This window comes from Pteropus vampyrus, unplaced genomic scaffold (genome assembly GCF_000151845.1).
Source record: "Pteropus vampyrus isolate Shadow unplaced genomic scaffold, Pvam_2.0 Scaffold58, whole genome shotgun sequence".
NCBI lineage: Eukaryota > Metazoa > Chordata > Mammalia > Chiroptera > Pteropodidae > Pteropus > Pteropus vampyrus.
In genome coordinates this window covers 8,055,109-8,064,825 of record NW_011888839.1, presented here as the reverse complement: position 1 = coordinate 8,064,825, position 9,717 = coordinate 8,055,109, and the positions used below count along the sequence as shown (strand labels likewise).

The following is a 9,717-nucleotide window of genomic DNA, read 5'->3' as shown; positions in this document are numbered from 1 at the left end:
TTGTGAATACCCATTTAAAATGTCCTTCTAAATGATTATAATGACAGGGGAGTTGAATAGTCAGTGAAATTTTCTATTATTTTATCTTGTGTGCATTTTCATTAATAATTTATCGATATAAAAAATAAGAATGTTTTACCTCCACAAATTTGTATCTGTAATTTTTTTCTCTGTGCACAGACATATTGAGGATGCTACTCGGCAGTACTGATTGAATATTTATTTAAACAAATATCAGTATAACCCAACTAGCTGGAAAATCCATGAGTTTGGTTTTGATAGCAGAGCATTTCTCAACAATTTATGTGTGCATGCAAATTTTGGTGCTTTGGATATAGGCTAAAGTATTTGCTTTATATGTATTATTTTGTTTGAATACAAGAAAGCTGGTTTGATTTGTATGTTTCCCCCTTATAGAATTGTTCCAAGGCTCTGTCAGAGATCACGTAGAGTAATTTTTCCCATCAATCTTTGCTGTGCAGCCATGCACGAATGCAGTAGGAAAAAGGGGGCAGAAATCAAATCACTTAATTGCAGCATTTTTCATCTACATCTTTTGTTTTATGGTGGTAAAGGCCCCGGAGTAGCCTACCATGATTCATGGCTGTCACTGCTGCCGTTAGCAGTTCAATCCTTCATTCTAGGCATTTTGGTACTGAAAGTACCTACACAATTACTTTGATGAATATGACTTGTTTGTTTTTTCCCCATTTTTAGCAGAGAGTGGTTGTGCTTAATACAGACATTTAAATAAGATAGTATTCGTGCCTATTGCATGTGCACTGTATTTCAAAAGTTGTGTGTTGAGTTTAACAATAATATTGCCATTGTCACCCAAATATTTAAGTTACTGAGCTTATGGGCTTTTACTCCTATTTTTATGTTTATATAATGGCAAGGCCTTAAAATAACCCCCACTCTATATAAAAGGAATAATTCACCTTTAAAGATCTACAAGGCTGTGACAGATTCCTATGAAATCTCATTTAAAAAAAAAAGTCATTTCATGAGTGTGGCATTACAAAGCCAGCAAACTAGTCTGCCTCTGCATTTATGCCTAGTTGATCATAAAATAATAACATTTTTGGAAATATATGCATGCATCTTAGAAAGTGACTTATAATATTTGCATATTTGGAGAAAATGTCAGTGATGTCAGCAGGGGTTCTGAGAGTAGCTAAATGAGCAAGCTTTTCAAAAATTGCTATTTTATCAGCTATGCACTGTCAGCACAAAATGCAACCTCTTTAAGAAAGAGACAAGAAAAAGGCAAGTGATTTAATTTCTTCATTAGCTTACTTGCAATTGAATTACTGGTACACCTAACAGCAGAGAACTGTATTCTGTAAGCTTGAGGAAAACCATTTAACATCCATTTTGCCCTCATGACAAATGTGTTAGAAATTTTGAGACTCCACCCTTCTCCAAAAATGAAATGAAATTGAAGTTCTACTGATATTGGAGAAAAGGGCAATTTTTCACCTCCTTACCCCTCTACCCTGGTACCATGGTTGAAGCTAATGTTTTTTGTTCTTTTGGTGTTTTTTTTTTTTTTTATAGTCTTTCTTGTTCATTATTTTAATTTCTTTGTTTACTTTTTGGCTTCAGGCTCTAAATACATGTTCTGCATAATATGTTCATGCTAAATTAATGTGTATACAGCTTGGAGATAGAACATGTCTATTATTACCTAGCAATGATAACAGTGTTCATTTTATTTGCCAAAATAGATTAATAAAGTATTTCAGTAGACATTTCAGAAAATCATCTCATGTATAACTACAAATAAACCTCAGAAATGAAAATTCCAAAACATATTCTTAAAACAATGACCATTAAAACTAACCTGATTGCAAACCCTAAGTGCAATCACATCTTAAATCCTCTAAATATGTACTTAATGTGTATTTATGACTTGTTGTCTTTGTCTTGTCATAACATGGCCTATCTAAATTTCAAAATAAGGAAAATGAAGAATTTCTTATCTTCATATGTTCGTATAGAAAAGTGGCAGAATGTAAGAATTTTAATTTGTTCTAACGAGGATTTATCTTTTGGACTCTTTTCACATCTATTAAAATGTTTCAACTTTAGGTCAATGTTTGATGATTCACATTTGATGATAATAATTTATCTCTGTGAAGTATGAATGCTTGGATGTTATATATATGTAAGAATTGAAATAAAAAACATTTTAAACTGAAATATGAAGTTAGAAGCAAGAATTAATCATCAAAGCAGGAAATTGCTTTGTACTGTAGTGAACTTAAGAGCCCTAAAATCTGATTCTAATTACTGATCAGTTAGGGATGCAAGGATACAAAGTGGTTTTAGCGGAGATGAACATTTTATATTTTAATAGTATTTTTGGTCAATGTTCAAATTCTTTCCTGGGTACCAAGGATATATATGTTATGTGTACACTTTGAAAATGTATGTGCTGTGTGTAAGAGCTCATTCCTTCACTGAAAGAGTAAACTATCTGATCCTAAAAGTAACTGCAAACATTTAAATTATTGAAATCAATTTGCATTATCATGTTAGGACTTAAACATGCCACAAAGTGACAATTCTAATTTAATTCAAGAGAAAAAAATTCCAGGTGACCCTTGCAGTAAAATTATAAAGACTGAGGGAGAAATCCAGAAAAGTTAATTGATTCCTTTGTTGGAGGACTCAGAGATTCAGAGGCAAAAGGTCAAATTATTTTCAAATTGGATTCAGTTCAGCTTGTCCATTAGACTTGGTAAAGGGGCTTTTCCTCCAAATCCTTATTTCAACTTTCCCTAAAAGCAGGTGCAGAGGAATGTATCATGTGGTCCAATTAAGTTCTTAGATGGTAGTTGTTTAAGGTTAGGTAGAATCAGACACCATGACAGAGTTTGAGAGATCAAAACTTGTGAAGGGAAGAGGAGCAAGTAAGACTGGGTAGAAGAGGAAGTGGAATGGCCATGCATGTTGGGATAAAGCATCATCAACAAATCTGGAACGATGCTGGTAAGCGAGGATTGCGTCTCAAGATGTTGTGAATTGGATGGGAATGGTGGGACTTCTGGCCCCAACAACAGATGGGTGTTACCCCTTAGCAGAAGGTTGGGGCTGTCTGCTGGATGCAAGTCCTGCAGCTGGGAGCATGGCTTTCTTATGCGGGAACTGAGTGGCGCATCTTCACGCCAAACATAGTAGTTAACAAAATTACACTTGTTTTTTTTTTTCTTGTGGAAATTGGCAGAGTCTTTAATATGTATTGGAATATTTATCCTTGTGAAACTTCAAAAGTGGTTGTGATATGTAGTGTTATCCAAAGTATATGACCTCAGAACCTAATTTTTTTTTTCCTCATTAAGCATCTCACAGAATTAGTGTTCTGTAGATTCTACTCTTCTAACCACTTTCCTAGTTTGAAGCTAATTTTTTCAGTTTCTAAATTATTTTTTCCTCCTTTTCTTCTTCTTCCTCCTCATCCTTAATTTCCATTTTTGCCAATATGCCTTAATTTATGGCGCAGTGTTACCCATAACACGTATTGCTTTGCTTTATAAGCAAAACTTTTAGATTACATAATATAATAGGGAACCTATGTGGTAACATTGATTAAGAAATCCAGGAATAATAGAAATAGATTTTGGAATAGGAAAATTTGGAAGAAAAACATTCCATGTGATTTTCTATAAATGTATAAATATAAAATGCTAAAACATAAGCTGAAGTGACTGTGTACCTTCTGGTGAAAACAGGTCTTCAAATTGTTGCTACTTAAAAGATAACATTTCTGTCTTGGTCATGAAATATGTCCATGAAAAAGTAATAAATGAATTTAATATCATGTTAATATACAATATAAATTAGCTACATTCTGTATACTGTTTAATTCTTGTATTATAAAAATTAGCTTTATAATATTTTAAAAGCCCAATATATTAGAATTCTAAAGATGGTATCTCTTTTTGGGAAAATTTTTTTTCTCATAGCTCTTGGTATGGTTTACATTTTAAAAAATTGTGAAATTGGAGAAAGCATATGGATTAGAAACTCATTGAATACCTAATGTTTTCTGTTGATTCAACAAAACCTTAAATTCAATTGATCACTTGAACATGATTATATAATATGTTTTGATAAAGTATAAGTTCTACATAATATATTATCTATTCTAGGAGAACAATATTGGAACTTTTAAGGAAATAATGTCTCTTCTCAATAACTAGATACAGAATAACATGAAAAAGTTCTAACTTAAATTTGCAAAGTAATGGGATTAATTTATCATAGAGCCCAAAGCATGCAGTATTACCAAATTTTTCAGTATTTCACCATGCTTATCCTCATTTTTTTCTACCTATAAGAGATGTGAGGAATTATTGTGCTTATGCTTAAAACTGTCTTCCACACAATTAAATCTGGGTTTCGAAATTTCTCATATTAGAAAAACTTCATGTATCCTGGGTGCAAGGGCAGGTAGAGGCTCTGTTTGATCCTTTCTGGACTAGTGTCTCAGTAATGCTGTATCTTCAGAGTAAAGGCTAAATCATAGCATAGTCACTTTCTTAACATAAAACTTCCTCAGAATCCCATTTAGATCCCTAAAATTCTTATTTGAAATCCAGAATTTTAAAACATTTTATTTTCTTTTTTTCTACAGTAGGCTCACCAGAGATCCCCTACTGGTATTTTCATTGAGTATTGAGCTTAAAGTGGGCACAGCCTTGATCTAATGTACAATGCCAATTAGAAATATGTCTGTTTTTGCTTTCTTTACATACCCTTCATTTTTAGTTTCAGTTGGCTAATGCCAGAAATGCAGCACACATATTTCAATATCTGGTTATGAGAATAAAAAGCACACAAACAAAAAACCCACCATATTTTATAACTTTAAAATATCGTTCAGAATGCTTATCTTGTGCATAAGATGGTCTCCCTTACTCTACATTCTAATTAAGTAGAGCAGTAAATCAAAGCATGCTGGATGTTTTGTGAGGAACAGCTGGATTAAAATGTGTTTGAGAATAGGGCCTGGTGTCTTGGATGCCTTTTGGCAGGCTGCCTGCACTGGTGCAGCTACAGAGTACTGGAATGCTTGATAATTTCAGGGCAAGTTCGTTTTCCATGGCTTACAACCTGCTTAATGCAGGGAAGAAAGCTTGTAACTGTTTTGCCATCTCATCAGTATGTGATACAGAATAATCACAGTGGTTACCTAACAGTGATGGAAAGCCTGAGCAGCAAGGGAAAAGGGAACTGCAAATCTGACTGAACATGGGCATTTCAGGTTCGGAAATATGTGCTACCTACTAAAATGAGCTATCGACTAATTCAGGAAGAAATGTTGTATAGACTTAATGTTCATCTTCATCCACACTATAATGAGAAGGATTAGACTGGCTTCCATATGTGGGATATTTATTTCAGCAATACAAGAAAATATATTCCCCTAATATTTTTTCTGTACGCACAAGGCCCTAAATTTTACAGATGTGATTAATGTTTTAATTTGCTGTTCTAGTTGGATACAAGTTTACCATACAATATAAATTACTTACAAAGAAATTTGCTTATATGGAGCTTAATTCATAAGCTGTTTAACCACCTTGTGTGGTATTGCTGCTGTTTCTCTATGGGACTATGCAGCTATGTAGCTTATTTCAAAAATAAAAGCAATCATCCTATAAAATATTTTTAAATTATTTAAAAATAATATATACCCAAATGATTGTCATTTAGTTAAATTTTACAAAGTAACCTCAAATCTTAAAAATTAAATCCAGGCTACATTTTTTAAAAATTCCAAATAAGCCAGATATGTTTAATGTTCACTTTTTCAGTTTTCTTGTTATTTAGTCCACTAGTCTTCTTTTGGCATGAATTTAATGTAATTTGTTGGTAAATATGATGCAGAACCTGGGTTTCCTTGAAATTAATTCTCACTTGTTTCTCTCAGAATAAATCATGCATTTTTAGAAATAGAATGTTATGTCAAAATAGCACTAGGCACCTCTTTACCTGTTCTCAACTTGAGCTCAGTAGAAGGTGTCTGTATGAATCAATTAATATGTGTAAATTTAAGTTTTTTCATCTATAATAGAAAGGTGATATCAATATCCCCCTTATCTACATTTTATTGTGAGGACCCATCACGTAACATATGTGAAATGCATTGAACACTTTAAAATTAAATATTTGTATTTGTTATTGCTGCTAGTATGAATAAGCTTTTCATTCAAATACTAAAGAAGACCACTGCATGACAGTGAATCATCACAAGAAACATCAGCCAACACAGAAGAAAGGTACAGATTCAGGTACTGTGGATCTGATGTATATACAGCTTCTGAGAGGGGGCATCCTCACCGTTTTAAACAAAAAAGCTTACAAAATTACACGAAAAGTAAATATTCATTTAGAATGAGAAAACAAATCACTACAAATTAGAGGCTTGAAGATATAGGTCTTGTTCTAGTTAATTGAGACAATTTGTTAGAAATGCTCACACAGACATGCTACTTGATTCCAATCTCACTGTTCCTCCCTACCTAGAACCCTCTTGGGCTCCCTCCCAATCACTCACCTGCCCTCTCGTAATGGCTGGAAAGCTAATCATTAATTTCACCTAGAGTAGGCTTCTGGTGGGAGCTTGTGTTGGTAAGCACAATACTGATCTTTGTCAGTTTTCTCACTTAATATTCATAATTCAATTGGTCCTTCTTAGGTCATATAATAATGAAAAGTTGCTTGGAACAGAAGAAATGGTAACAAAGAAAAAACAAATATGAAAAAGGTACAAAGGAGAGCTATATACAGCAAATCTTTAAATAATGTTGTTTTAAAAAATGTCGTTCAACATTTTTTTCAACATTGTTTCATTATAATGTTGATGAGAAAAAAAAAAAATCAGGTCTTGGGAGGGGCCACTGTCTGTGTGGGTTTTCTCCAGGTAATCTGGTTTCTTTCCACATCTCAAAGATGTACATGTTAGGTGAGTTGGTGTGTTTACACTGCCCCGTCTTAGTGAGCGTGGGGGTGTGATGAGGGACCCTACAATGGAAATGTGACCTGTCCAGGGTGGGTTTTAGCCTGGTGCCCTGAGCTGATGGGAGAGGCTCCAGCCACCCTGGACCCTGAACTGGAATAAGCAGGTTGGAAAATAATTATCTTACTTGTTTTCACTCATCTTTCTTAAATGTATGATAACTCAGATTTATTTCAATGTTGGATATTAGAAGAGTTTGGAGTCTTTATTTAGAAGTTTGATGATGTTTTCATGACTAGAAATATGCTGCAGGAACTTAACTCTTGTTTGTATCAATTATCCTGTGGTAAAATTGGTTTCCTTATAAGGTTTTTTTGCTGAAAGTCGCAGTTTCCAAGAACCTACCAATGACATTAAGCGAGGATCTACTTTATCATCAAGTAGCTTGAAGAGATGACATCTTATTTTCCCAAGGTGCTTAAGGATTGATTGGATGAGGTGAACTGCATATCCAAGAAGAGCAGATGTCCGTTCCCCACTGGTTCTAGGTATATCACTGTGCAGGTTGTGTGTAAATGAATGCAGAAACGCATAGGGATCATTAGATCCCATTTACAATAGGACAATTTGCAAATATATTTTAATAGATAGTGTGGAAAGTAAATTTCTGAGAAAAGTCTTACTGCCTAGAATATTGGGACCTACAGCACAATGCCCGTGGCTTGCTTTACACTGTTTATATTTCCTAAAATACATTTTTTTTTCCTAACTCTCTTTCCTCAAATGTCATTTGTTTTTACTGAAGGATAGTTGGTAAGTTCTGGCTCTTTTATTAAATAGGACCAGAAATAACAGGAATAATTGAAAATTTTCATAGAATTCAAAACTAGTAATAGTCATATATTTAACATTTTTTTCTACATTAAAAAATACAAACTTTCTCAAGTGTCAAATTAATCTTGATAACTACTCACTTTGCATCTTTTTAAAAATTATTTTTTGGCAGCATATTTAAATACAACATTAAAACAACTTTCTACAACCTACATTTCAGCAAAATATCAACATAACCAAGTGTACAAACTCAGTAGTTTGGTAGAAGCATAAAAGTAGGATTCTACCATTTATGTATATGATGTAAGATTTATATTTTTAAATAAAAATTAAGGACTCCACAAATATAATGCAAGCAGAACTGGAAACAACATCATTTTGAATTAAGCAACTATAGTTTATATTCCCTAAGTATACATTGTAGCTTACCAATCACCTATTTAGCTTTACATCTATTTGACTTTATTCATCTAATTAATAAACATTTATTCATAACCTGTGACATGTTTATATTGTAACTGGGGAACAAAGATCAGGATACAAATAAACATTGGTCCTCCATTTTATTTATTACTTATTTATGTATTACGTATGATACCATCTTGTTTCAAAAAGAATTTATGTCATATAATCTGATTCTTTATATTATCTTCCTTTTATGATTGAGAAAGAATGGAATGCAAATAATCCTAGGAAAAATTATAAATTGATTGAGAAAAAAAACACTTAAAAAAACTTCAGTTCACTTGTTAAAGTTCTAGTAAAGGACTATTACATATGACAATGACAAATTACTAAGTTGCTGTGGGTTATACAGTTGGGCCACAGGGGAAGGGAGAAGTAGAATATACAGATGCACCTTTGGACAATAAACTTGAAACCTATTTGGAAAGAAATGACATACATGAAGAAACCTGAGAACAATGCAAAGCAGTATACAGAAGCATGAGACGAGTGAGAAAGAGCTGTTTCATAAACAACATAGACACTGTGGTAAAGATATGGTCTCGGTCATTTCGGTTTCCACAACATGTAAAGTTTCAGCTGGTCCTTTGAGGATAAGAAAGGATGACTATTGGTTGGTAGAGAAAGACTGAGAGATAATTTCAGATGGAAAAATAATGGAATAGGGGGCATGATAACAGCAGCTTGTAGACTTCAATTGTGTGTAGGCAATTACTATAGCCTTTAAGGGTGCATATGTAATCTAAATGATATAATAGAAAATAAATACTATTATCTTTTCAATGTATGTAGTTACCTTATTTGCTTTCATTTGAAAACAAATTACATTGCTTGGAGAGCCCTGCCAGTGCATTCAGTCCCATGCAAAGAAATAAATAACTAAAGGTAAAGCTTACCATAATATTTATAGAAAATCTAAACATTATTTTAATATCTAGTATAGTGTTGAGGTACTATTTTAAATTGTTCTGTGATTGAGAGATGCATTTTTTTGTTGTTGTTTTTTAAATTTTTTTTAGGCAAGGCAATCCTTAGTTGATCTCACAGATTGCAAGGACCTTATCAGTTTACAATCCCTTATTTTTTATTTTTTATGTCTACAGCACCTGATCTTCCTAGGTAGTCTCCCATCCAAGTACTAACCAGCCCTGACCCTGCTTAACTTCTGAGATCAGACGGGACTGGGCCTGTTCAGGTTGGCATGGCCGTAGACAAGAGATATGTTTTATTAACAGAAACTTAACCTAAATATAAGAGCTTAATGGGGTTGAAGAAATCAGCTATGTGATGTTTTAGCAGATTATAAAAAGATTTAATGATCAGTGACTGATTCCTATTTCTTTTTTCATTGCTGATAACATAACAATGAAATTGCTGCCAGTACTGCTCTCTGTAACTTAGTACTGAATATCTTTGTTTAAAAGAGGGAGAAAAAAGACAAAATGAAA

General features: G+C 33.2%; 1 pseudogene; it reads right to left on the bottom strand.

The window, feature by feature from the left end:
• Positions 1–9,363: 9,363 nt before the first annotated feature.
• LOC111740116 lies at positions 9,364–9,482 on the bottom strand (annotated as a pseudogene).
• Positions 9,483–9,717: the final 235 nt, after the last annotated feature.